This window comes from Thermobia domestica, chromosome 4 (genome assembly GCF_964235325.1).
Source record: "Thermobia domestica chromosome 4, izTheDome1.hap1.1, whole genome shotgun sequence".
In the NCBI taxonomy this organism is placed as follows: domain Eukaryota; kingdom Metazoa; phylum Arthropoda; class Insecta; order Zygentoma; family Lepismatidae; genus Thermobia; species Thermobia domestica.
The window spans coordinates 105,093,162-105,104,186 of record NC_137457.1 but is presented as its reverse complement, the minus strand read 5'-3'; positions in this window follow the sequence as shown (position 1 = coordinate 105,104,186).

Below are 11,025 nucleotides of genomic sequence, written 5' to 3'. Positions count from 1 at the left end.
TCTTAGTGGTCTATGTGATGTATGAGAGATTCGACACACTCACTAATGAATATACGCCAAGTTTTTTTTTCTTTTAAGTTCGCCTAATTGGAGGCGACCAGGTCTCATGAGCGACCTATATGTTACGCTTAACATTCATCGTCCTCACTATCGCTAGTATCTTCCGGCTCGCGTGAGTTGTCTCGGGGGAAATACTTCTTTAACCTTTCAATAGTTACAATCTGAGTGTGGTTAGGGTTTGCTACTAGTTCAATTTTACAAGCATTTGTGGGAGAAATACTCCTTAAGTAATACGGACCCAGAAACTTGGGTGTCAATTTAGGAGAAATATCCTTCTTAGGTAAATAATCTCTACACAATACTAAATCACCGACTTTTAGTTTAATAGGTTGTCTAGTACGATCGACTCGTAACTTAGTCTGCTGCTGTGCATGCGTCATAGCCTGCTGAGCTAGTTTACGGATTAACTTTAATTGTTTCTGATGTTCCTGTATTTTCGTGAATTGATACTGGGTGTCCAACTGAGTGGGAAATCTGGCCTTTTGACCAAAGACAATCTCATATGGGGAATATTTCCTAATAGGGGATGTTGATATATTATAGGCATATGCACACAAGCGGACATATTCCGCCCACTTAGTAGGCTGTTTAGCCGTGTACGTAGTTAGGAAATTTGCAATGACAGAGTTGAATTGGTCACATAGCCCGTTTGTTGACGGTTTAAATGCTGCAGTTCGAACATGTTTAATGTCGAATAAGTCATTTAGTTCGGCCATTATCGTTGAGAGAAAATTACTTCCTCTATCCGTCAGTACCTCTTTAGGGGGGCCAAAACGTGTGATTAACTCGTCCAACATGGCTCTAGCCACTGTCGGAGCTTTCATATTTCGTAGCGGTATCAGTATCGCGAAATGGCTAAGATAGTCTATCATAACCAGGATATAACTGTAGCCTGCGCTACTATGTAGCGGGCCAAAAATATCTAAACTCCAGCGGGAAAACAATTCCTCTTTTACCGGTAAAGGGTGAAGGAAACCTTGTTTCTTTTCTCTAGGGATGTTCACCCTCTGACATGCGTCACAAGAGCGCACGTATTCCTTAACTATTTTCCCCATGTTCGGAAAATAGTAACGTTCGTTTACTTTAGAGTAAGTGCGAGAAAATCCCGTATGGCCCCCGCACAGCGGAGAAGAATGGGCCTCTTGTAATATGTCGGGAATAGCCTTTTCTGGTATCACTAGTTTCTTATCTTTGTTCATGACTCGATATAACACATCGTCAACTACATCATAGGGTTTTAGAGCACGATCAGTGGGGTTATCTCTCTTCTTTTGTATTAGTTTTCTAATTTTATCGTCCTCTTTTTGCATTGTTTTGATATCTATTTTGGGACATAACACTAGGTTGCACACCTCTGCAAAATCTTCTTCTTGACCAAATGTGGAGGGTAATTCATCCTTTAGCGGACATCTTGACAAAAAGTCGGCGGTCACGTTATTGCGGCTTTTGACGTGTTGAATCGTAAATTGATAGGGTTGCAAACGAATTGCCCAACGCGTGAAACGAGAATTTAGCATCTTATTATTTCTGAGGTAACATATGCCGTGAGCGTCGGTCCGCACAATAAAGGGACGCTCTGCCAATAGAAAGTGGAAATGCAAAATTGTCTTAGTAACTCCTAGCGCTTCGAGCTCGACCGTGGAGTAGTTGAGCTCCGCTGGAGACAATGATTTCGAAAAATAAGCTATTGGGTGTTCTTTATTATCCTCTTTAATTTGTTCAACATATCCACCTATTCCGTCTCGACAGGCATCCGAATAAACTATGGCGTCCTGATTCGGGTCAAAGTGGGCAGGGACGGGAGCAGATATAAGACAAGATTTCAAAGTATCCCATGCTTGTTTCTCAGTTTCTCCAAATTCGAATTTGGCGTTCTTTTTAGTCAACGAAATGAGTGGTTTGGCAATAGTAGAAAATCCTTGAACAAAAGCTCCGTAGAAAGAACAAAGTCCAATAAAACTACGTATTTCTTTAACTGTTGTAGGGTATGGTACCTTTGATATAGCTTCCGTTTTTGCAGGATCTACACAAATCCCTCGCCTGCCGACGATGTGACCAAGCACCGATGCTTCTTCGTAACCAAAGTAACATTTCTTAGGGTTGAGTTTTAAGTTGGCCTCCCGGAGTCGAGATAAAATAATTCTCGTTCTTTCTATTAAATTCGGGAAAGAAGGACTAGGACAAACCAAATCGTCTAAATAACAAATTACATACTTCCACATAATGTCACCAAATATAACGTTCATCATATTTTGAAAAAGAGCCGGGGCCGTGCTTAGTCCAAATGGTAGTCTGAAAAATTCGAATTTTCCACGGCTGCAGATGAATGCAGTCTTCTCTATATCACACGGACGGATTAATAATTGGCATATCCATTTTGCATATCCAACGTATTTATGTATTTGGTACCATTCAGAAACGCTAGTATATCATCTATACGCGGCACTGGCGTATAATTGGGTCTTAATATCCTATTCAGTCCTCTAAAATCCGTACATATGCGCGGGGAGCCATCTTTTTTAGTTACTATCACAATTGGTGCAGAGCATGGGCTTTGACTTTCTCGGATAATATTGCTGTCTAACATTCTCTGAATCTCTGCCGCGACTATCTCTCTCTGTTTTGGTGTTTCTCTATATCGTGGATGAGAAACAGGTATATCTGTAATGACCTCTAGGGGACACATAAATTTATCGGTAGCCGCAGTCAGACGAGACTTGTCCCAGGCTACTACATCCCTAAATTCCATCAATAAGTCCTGTAATTGGTTTCTTTCTTCTGGGTTTAAGTTTGGGCCAATATTTTGTGCTTCAGCTAAATCTTCCTTTGTTTGGGGGACTTTCTGGGGTTGTTCAGGGACTTCCACGTCATCTGTTTCATCTTTGTTAGTAAGGTGTATGATCTGATTAACGGCCTGTACGTTATTTTCCGTTTCGTCATTTAAGGACTCGACCTGGGGAACAAGTTTCCCTAAATAAAGGTTTTTAGACAAAGATCTGGTTCGATCTGAACTATTGAAAATGGTCAGAGTAATATTTCCATTGTCAGTAAAAACTGGACCTCTTGGGATCAAACAGGAGTGGCAATATCGAATTCCTTTGGACGGTAAAAATTCCCAAATATGCACGTTCCCGGTTGGTGCGGTAATTTCTATGTCATATGAAGCCTTGGACGGCACGCGGACATTTGCTGGAAGGTGTACTTTGTAAGTAGTGTCCGGATAGATATCAAAAATTTCGTCGCTCAGCCCCAAGGGGTCTGGCACAACCTCTTTCTTACTATGATCCTGAGCAAAACTCTCTAGATCAGGGAGGGTTGCGGGGTCATTTACACTTCCTTGCGTTGTCAAACGTTTTTCTAAAGTTTCTAAATGTCCGCTATTTGATTGGTCCTCTACAGGCTCATCTGGCGCCTGTGAGGCCAGGGGTGACTTTACAGAGTGTTGGCTCCTTTTGCTATATCTTGTCGCATAAGACGCATTCTTTTTCTGTCTCGGAATAATTTCTGTACTCGAACTTTCTGTAGAACTAGCTACCAAAGTTCCACTATTGCCTGGCTGAGGGTCAAAGTTGGATAGGTTCCTTTCCTCTTTCTCTAAGTCAGGCGAATTGGTAAGTTCCAGCTCAGGAGCACTGGAAGATACCTTGCTTTTCTTAGTTCGGTTACGTCTTGCCTTTTTACGTCTATTGACTTTCCCATTTGTTCTATTCGTAGGCTCCGAGGGAAATTTGGTAGTTTCCCTGGAACACACGAATACTCGGGAGGTAATTTCTTCAACAGGGAGTTTTTGTCTCTTATCAGGTACACTAACAACGGGATTTATGTAATTTCCGGTGACCAATTTTGGAGACAGATGCTTCCTCTTGTATGGGAGGTTCCGTTTCCTATAAATTGGTTTGTTTCTATGAGGGGGGCAGAAAAACCGTTTGTCTAGCATTGTCGTTCTGTCTTGATTGGGAATCGTTAAACGATCTTTTTCCTACTGATCGTGGGTATCGTTCAACATGCTTCAAATCTAAGGTATGAATTACACCTTGACGATACCCATATGTACTTTTTGGGATTGTAAACCATAGATCTTCGACATGATTCCCGTCTTTATCTGCTAGTTCCATATATTTGGAATGAATGGTGGTGACATACTTGTGCAGAAAATCTATCCCTAAAATGACATCATAGGCGCAAAACTGTGGGTCAAGTATAGCTACGTCTAGAAATCTTCGTTTGATTGTTTTCAAGTGATCCTTGAAACAACACGCTATTCTCACCACAGGAATGTAGTCTGTGGGCTGAGCCCCTACGCCACGAAGCTTCACATAACCCTTCAGTCTTTCCGTTAGTGGAAATTTTGGGGGTAATAGGGTTTTTGAAGCTATCGAAATTTCAGAGCCAGAATCTATAAGAGCTTGCGCCCAGCGGTCTCCTATTTTTATCTTGACTGTACAAAGCTGCGCCTGCCCATGGCCAAGGCCATAGGTATTTTGGTGATTGTTCCTATACGTTTTTTAACCCGGTTCTGCTACTACTTCGTCTGAGTAACAAGAACTAACCTGTACAAATCCCGGTTGGTGTTGTTCTTTAATGCATGACCAGTCCAAGCGGTCATTTTCCCATATTACGTCATGGCTAATTCTCTGACTAACTAATCGTTGCGCTGTGTGAAATTTTCTAAGATATTGTAGGCACTGTTCGAGATTATCGCAATCATCCACTTCAAGCATCAGCTTATTGAGGATGTCTGGCAACAAACTCATTCTAAGTTTACTCATCAATTCACTTTCATTAACCCAACCTCGTACGAATTTCAAATCCTTTATTAACTTATAAATGAACGCTAAAGTACTCTCATGGGGTTGTTGTTTTCTTGTATCAACGTCATATTCTAATCTTGCAGTATACTCAATACTAGGAAAAGCCTTTTTAAGTTTTTCCTTCATCTCGCTATAGTTTAAAGGTAAAATGTTTGCTACGTCTACTAAATAGAAGGAGAAAGCTTCCCCTTTCAGACAGTAAGGAAGGTAATTTACTATCTCTATGGTTGACCATTCGTATATGCTAGCCACTAATTCATATTCTTGCAGGAAAAGTTCCACACACTCATGTCTATTACCAGAGAAGGAGGGAATTTCAACATTAGGATAGATCTTGAATGCTTCTGGTTTATCACCAATAGTAGAATTTTGATTGTCACCCTCGGGAGGAGGGTTGCTAACTTTGCCTGTTACTACTGTATCCGTAAATTTAGGTTTCTCAAAACTATATGGTATAGATGGCTCGGTAACCGGACTAGTTTTTATTTCTTGCTCAGATTTTAAATTTATGTGAGGCTTATCCTCAGGATCTACTTTTAAAAAGGACGAAAAATTTGATTTTTGCTTATCAGAGGTCTTATCTTCACTTGATGAATGTGAAACGGGCTCATCTTTCAGATCTAAGGACCTGTCTAAAGAAGCCGAGGTGTTGAAATTTTCAGAGACGGACCTATAGTCGGTATCAGTTACGCTTCTATTTTCTAACTCGGAGGTTTGTTCTGAACTAAATTCTGATGTATAAGTTCTATCTTGTTCGCTAAATACTGATTTTTCTGTCTTTATCCCTTCGCTAAACTCTAATTTTTCCACTGGGGTCGTGGGTGTAATTACGCTACTAGGTGGCGAAACAAACACTATCTGTAAGGGATCTAACTTTTCCTCTTGTTGGTACTTTTTCATTTCTTTGGTCGCAGGTGATTCACCAGTTTCATTATAGGAACGAATTTTAGAACTAGCACTAGCTGAAGGTTGTTAACCAATATTCTTAACACCATTAGTTTGTTAGATTCACTTTGGGTTGGAGAGGTTGAGGGATCGTTTCTATTTTCTACTTCATCTAAACAAATTACAGACGTACCAAATTCCGCATAATCAAAGATTTTCCCAATGTTTTCGTTTATTCTACTTTCAGACCAGAAATCGTTATTTTCTTTTTCTTCCTCTTCAGTTTGCTTCTGGTGGTCAGAGCAGACTGAGGGAAACGCATCATTACTTTTCGTCTCTTCGCCTAACCTCCTCTCAATTGGAGCAGGGGTGACGAGGTCATTTCTCTGGTCAGCGTACTCTGTGGGAGGGTCTTGGTTCGCTGCTCGGGGAGTAGAAACCGTGGGAGGATCCCAGTGGTCATATCGGAGTTCTTCTTCGGGGTTCCATGAAGGTTTTGACTCATCCTCCGGGAATGACGCAGGAGAAGACTCCATTTTGTCGTTTTGTAATTTCGCTATTTCTTCGTTTTGTAATTTCTGTAGTTCGTAACCTAACCAATCGTCTTTCAACGACTCACCCCCATCTGAATCTGCACTACTAATATCTCCGTTTGACCACCTAACTTTACTAACTACGCTGAGTATGTTATCTATACTGTCTAAATATTGCAGTTTCTCTTGGAGGGTAAGGCTGTCTTGAAACATGACCGGGTTGGTTTGAGTAGCGGTTGTCCGAAGAACCTTAAGTTCACGATCTGTGTCAATCCGGATCATTTTAGGAAACTTATATTCGGTCTGAACACTAACATCTTTCTTTTGAAAATCGTCTGTCTGTATTTCCATATCAAAATTTCCAACTACATTTTCCTAAGGTAATAAATCTTCAAAGGGGGCTGAGGGGCCAGCTTGAAATAAAATACCTAATTTCTCTTCGTCGTCGCCTTGGCGACGAACAACTGTGACCTGTACTTTCTTGTTCCGAAGTTGTCTAGTTAAGGGTCGAATTAAGTTTCCTGCTGCCGGGGACAGTTCTGTTTGTAATGAATGCCTAATCTGATCTAATAACTCTTCATCGTTAGGTTGTGTCCGAGAGCGCAATTCATTTTCATTATTTTCGTCAGGGTTCTCAATTTTCGTTTCCCTTGGTTCGGTTCCTATATTTGCATAAATTGGCTCCTTATTCGTGAAAGCCTTGGGTTCGTGACCAATATTTTCGTAAATTGGCTCTTTATTCATTGAAATTCGTGATTCAGTATCTAAGTTAGCATACATGGTTCTAGGACCGATCTCGGCATAAACCGTTTCATCACTACTACCAGCATAAAAAGATTGAAAGGTGGGTCTTTGCATTTCTAACGGCGTTCTAGGATCTGACAGTTCGTATTTTATAGGAAAATATAGCGCTACTGGGCTATCTGGTCCTTTTGATACACCAATATCTTTGTTTTCTGCACTTAACACTAAGTCACTTAGTCTATTTTCCTTATCAGCTAACTTATTATTATCTAAGGGACTTTGGTTCGAGGGGACATCAGGTATTACACTTTTTGTTGTTTCTATCTCAATTGTTGCCTGAGGCCATTCCTGACCTGTAGTTATTAGTTCGGCTATCTCTAGTTCATCTTTTAAGTTTACTTCATTCACTAGAGTTTTCGGATCTTCCCCCCGGTGGGGTCTCATCAGTGTCTGAACTTACATATATCGTCCTAGGAGCTGGCGTTGGCTTTTCACTTGAACCAGCACTTTGTATTTCTATATCATTTCTAGTCGAATAGGGCTAGACGCGGCCAGCGGCGTTAGATCGCAGCCACTCGCCGGGGCGTCTGGAGTTTGCGGACTAGCGGTCGTTGGTTCACGATATCTTGGCTGACTCCACGTATCCAAGTATCTCGGTAATGGATTCTTTTTCCAACGGCCAAATTCAGGAGGAGAATGCCCGTGGACTTTTATTTTATTGCACTCAATTCAATAATAATTATTCCACCGATCTAAAATATAACGGTGCTTGCCCGTGGGCGTCTTAGGACAATGAGATTGCCCTAAATCTAATAGCTTTTCTTTGATTTTCTGCGCGAAACTCATTTTCGATAAATGAATCTGTTTTTCACATGTCAGTGGCCTCCTAAACCAGGGCAGTGGGTAATCAACCTATTTCCTCTGATATAATAAGAATTTAATCACTGATAGCTACTTCCCTCGGAAATGCTACGTCAAAATTTCTTACGTATTATGCGACTTATTATTATTTCAATATCTTCATTTAACTTCCTTTGAACTTGAAATACTCAACTTCACTTTCTTTATAAATTTTGCTTTACTTTTTAGAACGGGAAACGGAAAATGACTAGACAGCTGTTTATAACAGATAATGCTTATTTGTTCACTTGAAATGATTTTACTTTTTACTTCTATTCTTTAACTTGTTTTCTTTTCTTTTTTTTAAGCTTCATCTTTTTTTTAAACTATTTTGTTTTTAAATTCACAAGGGGGACTTCGATCATCCAACCATTGGTTCATGTACCTGCATTTTGATTTTTGGTATTGCATTTGCATAAAGGTGAGTTTTAGGCAGTTATTCCCAGGCAGCCGTCGGGCATGCACCCCTAGTACAAAGGGGCCCTGCTGGACCAAAAGAATAAGATACCTGTGACCCCCAAGCTTTGCATGGGAAAGGATTTTAGCCACTTATCGCCGGACAAACTAATCGAACTTTCATCCCGTAAAACGGGAGGTTCTGTTGACCAGAGATAAAACTGACTGTGACCCTACCAAAGCGAGCAGAAGCATAAGCAGACTTAGGGTTTTGCAAGTACATGAGACAAGAGCTGAATTCTGTCTTAACACTCGCGTCCCGATTGTTTTTCATTCCATTACTACACAAAAAAAACGTCGTGAGGTAAACTGAGTCTTGCTCTGCGGAACCTAGCAACTATTTCGCTGAATTATAACCACTTAAAGCGAGAGAAGTTGAGAATAAAAATATTTTCGTCGCCACTTCACTACATGTGAAACGCACTATTTAGAGCAGAAAAAATTATATTTGTATATCAAAGTCATAGGCTGAACACCGCCTAGGCTAAGTACGCCACTGAACTTTACTAACTTTACATAGTACCGATACACCACTTGGCTAGTCAAAAGAAAAACTTTCGCGTACACTTTTCACATTTTCTTCGGTAAAAAAAAAACACTCCCGATTTGCTAAAATCGCGTTTTAGGACAACCGAGATAGTTGGTTCCCCTATAAAGTGAATGAGCACCAGAGATTTGTTTAGAGATTCAAGAACACACAGTTGGCTACCCGGCGAACACCGAACACCATAAAACTGTTATATGATGTTTTGTTGTTCTGAGATTGGCGTAGCAATTGCGTACACTTTCTTTTGTGAAATCGTATTTGAGATCACTTCTTCACTCACCACCCAGTGTTACAAAGTTGGTTCGGAGTCCAACTCCCTTTTAGCCTCGGCCTCGACAACGTCTTTGGCTTACTGGTTCGAAGATGATGAGAAAGTGCACTAACAGTGGTAGAGCTTGGTACTGGAAATCGAAACCCAGGTAACATATGAAGACTGTGAGTTGAATCTAAATAGGTGGGATAGCTTGACTAAATCAAAGAGACCATTTCACTTTTCGTTTTATTAAAAAAAATAAGTATAGAACTACAGATGAATTTAACAACATCGGTTACTTGGAATTACAACTTGGAAGATTTACTACATCACTTAAATGGGAGCACAACCCCTATAATACTCAATGGGTGCCAAAAGGTTATATGCTAAACCGCGATTTATTGAATATAGTGAGATATGAACTTCGTACATCGCAACTTGCATTGGCCCGAAGGGAAAACTATTAATTCTCGAAGAGGGAATTTGGTCTCAGATTGAAGGGACTTCGTATTCGTCACTAAACATTCACAAGGTGCTACTACAAATCTCAAAGTGCTCATCCCGAGGTAAAGGGGGAACTTAGAAAAAATAATCACATAAGTGTTATTCTACAAAGCGGCCGGGTCTGGAGAGCACACACGCTCGTCGTCGGTCTACTGTAGAATCAACCGGAGTGGCGAACAAGCCTCGTTTATATAGGCGTTACGTCCCACGCATTTCTGCCAGTTTCTGACGTAGCTCGAACGCTACGTCACGAGCCTCATCGAGCTTGGGAGAGACTTCTTCACGCGCATGCTCAATAGTGGTTAAGACTTCTAGTGTTTTCTATGATTTCTCTATCACGCCGGGATTGAAATTCCTATTTTACATTTATTTTTACAGTTTTTATTTTACACCTAGTTCTAACTACATAATAGATTTCATGCTTTCGTGGCATTCCCAAAATATTGCATCTAGGACCCAGCTCTGTGATCTGAGTAAATCAAAGCTAGGGTCATACCACTAATACATGCGTGTGGATAGGTGTCAATGAGGCATCAGGTTGCTAAATCAATCTGAACCTCAACCGACTCCGTTCTCCCTATCTCTCTTTTCCTTACTACACTCACAATTTGAAAAGCGCGGGCGTCTTGCCCCATAATTTGAGTCCGGCATAGGACCTCGAGGCACAACTGTGTAACAATAAATAAAATTTAATAGATTTTTTACCACCCAACCAGGCTCGATCAAGTTTTTAACATAGTTGAGGTCCGTGTTTTGGAAGGTATTCACTATTTCTATAGAATTTAGAAGAGAAGGTTGCGGAAAGAGGTATATAATAATAAAGAAAACTTAATAAATCTTCTACCACCCAACCGGTCTCGATCAAGTTATCAAGACAATTGAGGTGCGTGTTTCACAATGTATTCAGCTCGACTATAGAAATTAGAAGAGAAAGTTGGGGAAGAGGTATATAATGATAAATAAGACTTAATAAATCTTCTACCATCCAACTTGCCTCGATCAAGTTTTCAACATAGTTGCGGTCCGGGTTTGGGAAGGTATTCACTCCGAGTATAGATATTAGAAGAGAAAGTTGGGAGAAGAGGTGTATAATAGTAAATAAAACTTAATAAATATTCAACCACCCAACCAGGTTAGATCAAGTTTTAACATAGCTGAGGTCCGGATTTGTTAAGGAATTCTCCTTGTTTATAGAATTCAGAAGAGAAAGTTGTTGAAGAGGTATATAGTAATAAATAAACCTTAATAAATCTTTTACCTCCCAACCAGGCTCAAACAAGGTTTCAACTTAGTTGAGGTCTGGGTTTGGGAAGGTATTCACTTTGTTTACAG